Consider the following 5,649-nt stretch of genomic DNA (forward strand, 5'->3'; position numbering starts at 1 on the left):
CACTGTGTAAACTTTTCACCTGATTTTTAAGATCACCTTGGACATGATTTATCTCATCCTCTAGCGCAGGGGCTCAACTCCAGTCCTCTTGCTTCCCGCCACACCCCCTCAACAGGTTATGTTTTCAGGAAATCCCTGCTTCAGCACAGGTGGCTCAAACCTCTGAGCACCAGTGCGGAAGCTGGGATATCCTCAAAACCTGACCTTGGAGTGGAGCCCCCATGCTCTAGCTTTCAGTGGCCTGCAATTCACGCCCTATGACTGTAAAAGGGTTGAGCTGCAACACTTAGGACACCAGAAGAGGGTCAGTACCATGCAGGAAATCACCCTCTTTGCTCTCTCGCGTCTCTCATTGAAATAAAAAGTAATAATGTAACATTTTGTTTTCATCCAGAAACGCATCTAATTCAGCGGAGCTCATTTTAAAAGGGATGGGGGGGAGGAACTATTCCGCACCGATTAGTTGGCACAGAACGATTTGAGACTAAAGCTTCTTGCAGTAGACATGGGGTGACCCACTCTTAGTCCTCAAGGGCCACCAACAGAGATATTATGGATATCTCTGCTTCAGTGGCCGAGCCACCTGTGCTGAAGCAGGGATATCCCTAATACCGAACCTGGTGGTGGCCCTTGAGGACTGGAGTTGGCTATTAAAGTTGTATAGTATGCAACTTTTTTGAACCACCACAGTACATGACTTGCAGCATTAGAATAGAAATGTTTAGTTTAAAAAAAAAAAAAAATTGTTAAACAGGTGGCCTTTAAAATAAAAATAAATAAATGTATCAATCAGCCCTAATGTTAAAGAATACTTGGAGGACACAAAATGGCCGTGGGGTCTGGGCTCCCTGATGGCAAAGAGAAAGTTGCCAGGTCATTGGGAGATAACATTGCGACTTTCTATTCATGACCCTGTGCGCCCATCACTCTCTCTAATCTTTGTGTAAAAAAACGAAAAACGACACGTCTGGAACCAGAAGATCCCCAGAGATCAGGGGACCACAGCTCCAAAAGGGACCCCTGGGATCAGGCAAGTTTCAAGGAAAAGTGTTTTGGGGAATTACTTTTAAATACTTAATAAAGTTTAAATACTTCAATAATAATATTTACTTGGTTATTCACTACTATTTACAAAGTATCACTTTGCTGCAAAGAACAGGCTCTACTATGGTTGCTTCCCCTCATACAACGGGCCGGTCCGATGTCGCACATGCGCAGAACGGGCCGGTCCGGGGTTGCGCATGCGCAGAATGAGGGGCTTTGCTGAAGTTGCACATGAGTAGAACGGCGCATTGCCGGTCTGCTCATGCGCACATAACGAAAATTGCCGGATCCGATTTCCGGCGATTTTTGCTTTGCGGCGGGTCCTTGGAACGGAACCGCTGCATGACTGGAGCCCGCTGTATATTTGCCAAGCCTAGTAGCACTCTTTTTGACATAAATATATATTCATGATGTGGTGGGAGTTAGTGTGTAGTGTGGTGTGAGTATATGGGCAGGAGAGTTGTGTGTGTGCAGGCACAGTAAGTATATGGGGAGGGGAGCTGTGTGCAGGCACAGTAAGTATATGGGATGGAGAGCTGTGTGCAGGCAGTGTGAGTATATGGGAAGGAGAGGAGCTGTGTGTGTGCAGGCACAGTAAGTATATGGGAAGGAGAGGAGCTGTGTGTGTGCAGGCACAGTAAGTATATGGGAAGGAGAGGAGCTGTGTGTGTGCAGGCACAGTAAGTATATGGGAAGGAGAGGAGCTGTGTGTGTGCAGGCACAGTAAGTATATGGGATGGAGAGCTGTGTGCAGGCACAGTAAGTATATGGGGAGGGGAGCTGTGTGCAGGCACAGTAAGTATATGGGGAGGAGAGCTGTGTGCAGGCACAGTAAGTATATGGGGAGGGGAGCTGTATGCAGGCACAGTAAGTATATGGGGAGGGGAGCTGTGTGCAGGCACAGTAAGTATATGGGGAGGGGAGCTGTGTGCAGGCACAGTAAGTATATGGGATGGAGAGCTGTGTGCAGGCACAGTAAGTATATGGGGAGGGGAGCTGTGTGCAGGCACAGTAAGTATATGGGGAGGGGAGCTGTGTGCAGGCACAGTAAGTATATGGGGAGGAGAGGAGGAGAGCTGTGTGCAGGCACAGTAAGTATATGAGGAGGAGAGCTGTGTGCAGGCACAGTAAGTATATGGGGAGGAGAGCTGTGTGTGCAGGCACAGTAAGTATATGGGGAGGAGAGCTGTGTGCAGGCACAGTAAGTATATGGGGAGGAGAGCTGTGTGCAGGCACAGTAAGTATATGAGGAGGAGAGCTGTGTGTGTGCAGGCACAGTAAGTATATGGGGAGGAGAGCTGTGTGCAGGCACAGTAAGTATATGAGGAGGAGAGCTGTGTGCAGGCACAGTAAGTATATGAGGAGGAGAGCTTTGTGCAGGCACAGTAAGTATATGGGGAGGGGAGCTGTGTGCAGGCACAGTAAGTATATGGGGAGGGGAGCTGTGTGCAGGCACAGTAAGTATATGGGGAGGGGAGCTGTGTGCAGGCACAGTAAGTATATGGGGAGGATAGCTGTGTGCAGGCACAGTAAGTATATGAGGAGGAGAGCTGTGTGCAGGCACAGTAAGTATATGAGGAGGAGAGCTGTGTGCAGGCACAGTAAGTATATGGGGAGGAGAGGAGGAGAGCTTTGTGCAGGCACAGTAAGTATATGGGGAGGGGAGCTGTGTGCAGGCACAGTAAGTATATGGGGAGGAGAGCTGTGTGCAAGCACAGTAAGTATGAGGAGGAGAGCTGTGTGCAGGCACAGTAAGTATATGGGGAGGAGAGCTGTGTGTGCAGGCACAGTAAGTATATGGGGAGGAGAGCTGTGTGCAGGCACAGTAAGTATATGGGGAGGGGAGCTGTGTGCATGCACAGTAAGTATATGGGGAGGAGAGCTGTGTGCCGGCACAGTAAGTATATGGGGAGGAGAGCTGTGTGCAGGCACAGTAAGTATATGGGAAGGAGAGGAGCTGTGTGCAGGCACAGTAAGTATATGGAAGGAGAGCTGTGTGCAGGCACAGTAAGTATATGGGGAGGAGAGCTGTGTGCAGGCACAGTAAGTATATGAGGAGGAGAGCTGTGTGCAGGCACAGTAAGTATATGGAGAGGAGAGGAGGAGAGCTGTGTGCAGACACAGTAAGTATATTGGGAGGGGAGCTGTGTGCAGGCACAGTAAGTATATGGGGAGGAGAGCTGTGTGCAGGCACAGTAAGTATATGGGGAGGAGAGCTGTGTGCAGGCACAGTAAGTATATGGGGAGAGAGCTGTGTGCAGGCACAGTAAGTATATGGGGAGGAGAGCTGTGTGCAGGCATATTAAGTATATGGGGAGAGAGCTGTGTGTGAGGGCACAGTAAGTATATGGGGAGGGGAGCTGTGTGCAGGCACAGTAAGTATATGGGGAGGAGAGCTGTGTGCAGGCACAGTAAGTATATGGGGAGGAGAGCTGTGTGCAGGCACAGTAAGTATATGGAAGGAGAGCTGTGTGCAGGCACAGTAAGTATATGGGGAGGGGAGCTGTGTGCAGGCACAGTAAGTATATGGGGAGAGAGCTGTGTGCAGGCACAGTAAGTATATGGGGAGAGAGCTGTGTGCAGGCACAGTAAGTATATGGGGAGGGGAGCTGTGTGCAGGCACAGTAAGTATGTGAGGAGAGCTGTGTGCAGGCACAGTAAGTATATGGGAAGGAGAGGAGCTGTGTGCAGGCACAGTAAGTATATGGGGAGGGGAGCTGTGTGCAGGCACAGTAAGTATATGGGGAGGAGAGCTGTGTGCAGGCACAGTAAGTATATGGGGAGGAGAGGCGGGGAGCTGTGTGCAGGCACAGTAAGTATATGGGGAGGAGAGCTGGGTGCAGGCACAGTAAGTATATGGGGAGGAGAGCTGTGTGCAGGCACAGTAAGTATATGGGGAGGGAGCTGTGTGCAGGCACAGTAAGTATATGGGAAGGAGAGGAGCTGTGTGCAGGCACAGTAAGTATATGGGGAGAGAGCTGTGTGCAGGCACAGTAAGTATATGGGGAGAGAGCTGTGTGCAGGCACAGTAAGTATATGGGGAGGGGAGCTGTGTGCAGGCACAGTAAGTATGTGAGGAGAGCTGTGTGCAGGCACAGTAAGTATATGGGAAGGAGAGGAGCTGTGTGCAGGCACAGTAAGTATATGGGGAGGGGAGCTGTGTGCAGGCACAGTAAGTATATGGGGAGGAGAGCTGTGTGCAGGCACAGTAAGTATATGGGGAGGAGAGGCGGGGAGCTGTGTGCAGGCACAGTAAGTATATGGGGAGGAGAGCTGTGTGCAGGCACAGTAAGTATATGGGGAGGAGAGCTGTGTGCAGGCACAGTAAGTATATGGGGAGGGAGCTGTGTGCAGGCACAGTAAGTATATGGGAAGGAGAGGAGCTGTGTGTGTGTCTCTGGGGCTGTGTGTGTGTCAGGCTGTGTGAGTATATGGGGAGGGGAGCTGTGTGCAGGCACAGTAAGTATATGGGAAGGAGAGGAGCTGTGTGCAGGCACAGTAAGTATATGGGGAGGGGAGCTGTGTGTGTGCAGGCACAGTAAGTATATGGGGAGGAGAGCTGTGTGCAGGCACAGTAAGTATATGGGGAGGGGAGCTGTGTGTGTGCAGGCACAGTAAGTATATGGGGAGGGGAGCTGTGTGCAGGCACAGTAAGTATATGGGGAGGGGAGCTGTGTGCAGGCACAGTAAGTATATGGGGAGGAGAGCTGTGTGCAGGCACAGTAAGTATATGGGGAGGAGAGTTGTGTGCAGGCACAGTAAGTATATGGGGAGGAGAGCTGTGTGCAGGCACAGTAAGTATATGGGGAGGGGAGCTGTGTGCAGGCACAGTAAGTATATGGGAAGGAGAGGAGCTGAGTGTGTGTCTCTGGGGCTGTGTGTGTGTCAGGCTGTGTGAGTATATGGGAAGGCGAGGAGCTGTGTGTGTGTCTCTCGGGCAGTGTGTGTGTCAGGCTGTGTGAGTATATGGGGAGGGGAGCTGTGTGCATGCACAGTAAGTATATGGGAAGGAGAGGAGCTGAGTGTGTGTCTCTGGGGCTGTGTGTGTGTCAGGCTGTGTGAGTATATGGGAAGGAGAGGAGCTGTGTGCAGGCACAGTAAGTATATGGGGAGAGAGCTGTGTGCAGGCACAGTAAGTATATGGGGAGGAGAGCTGTGAGCAGGCACAGTAAGTATATGGGGAGGGAGCTGTGTGCAGGCACAGTAAGTATATGGGAAGGAGAGGAGCTGTGTGTGTGTCTCTCGGGCTGTGTGTGTGTCAGGCTGGGCTCCCATTGTGCGGCCTCCAGCAGACAGAGGGACACGGCGCCTCCTCCTGCCCCCTGTGAACGGCGGAGTCCGGCATCATACTCAGGTACAGGAGACACGGGGATCTCCGGGAGGGGGAGGGATGGGGAGGCTGCAGGGGGCGGAGAGGGACCAGGCCTAGCTCGGTTGCCAGGGTAACCAGGCGCCGCCGCCAGCACCTGTCACTGTAGCCGGGAAGGATTCTGGCGGGGGAGCAGGCCGCGGCCCCCACACAGCACCGGTCACCGGGCAGGAGTCAGGCGAGCCCGCGGGGGAGCAGGCCCCGGCCCCACACAGCAGGGAGAGGAGGGAATGTAA

At 52.1% G+C, this 5,649-nt stretch overlaps 1 protein-coding gene across 5 annotated transcripts in view; it reads left to right on the forward strand.

Annotated features, from left to right (window-relative positions):
• Positions 1-5,106: 5,106 nt before the first annotated feature.
• Positions 5,107-5,649, forward strand: part of DPY19L3 (dpy-19 like C-mannosyltransferase 3) — a 29,704-nt gene continuing 29,161 nt past the window's right edge. The window contains exon 1 of one of the 5 annotated variants that reach the window (XM_075576333.1): positions 5,107-5,141. The gene's annotated coding sequence lies outside the window, so the exon portion shown is untranslated. The other 4 variants (XM_075576334.1, XM_075576335.1, XM_075576331.1 and 1 more) reach the window with 4 other exon arrangements.

The sequence above is a fragment of the Ascaphus truei genome, chromosome 19 (genome assembly GCF_040206685.1).
Source record: "Ascaphus truei isolate aAscTru1 chromosome 19, aAscTru1.hap1, whole genome shotgun sequence".
NCBI lineage: Eukaryota > Metazoa > Chordata > Amphibia > Anura > Ascaphidae > Ascaphus > Ascaphus truei.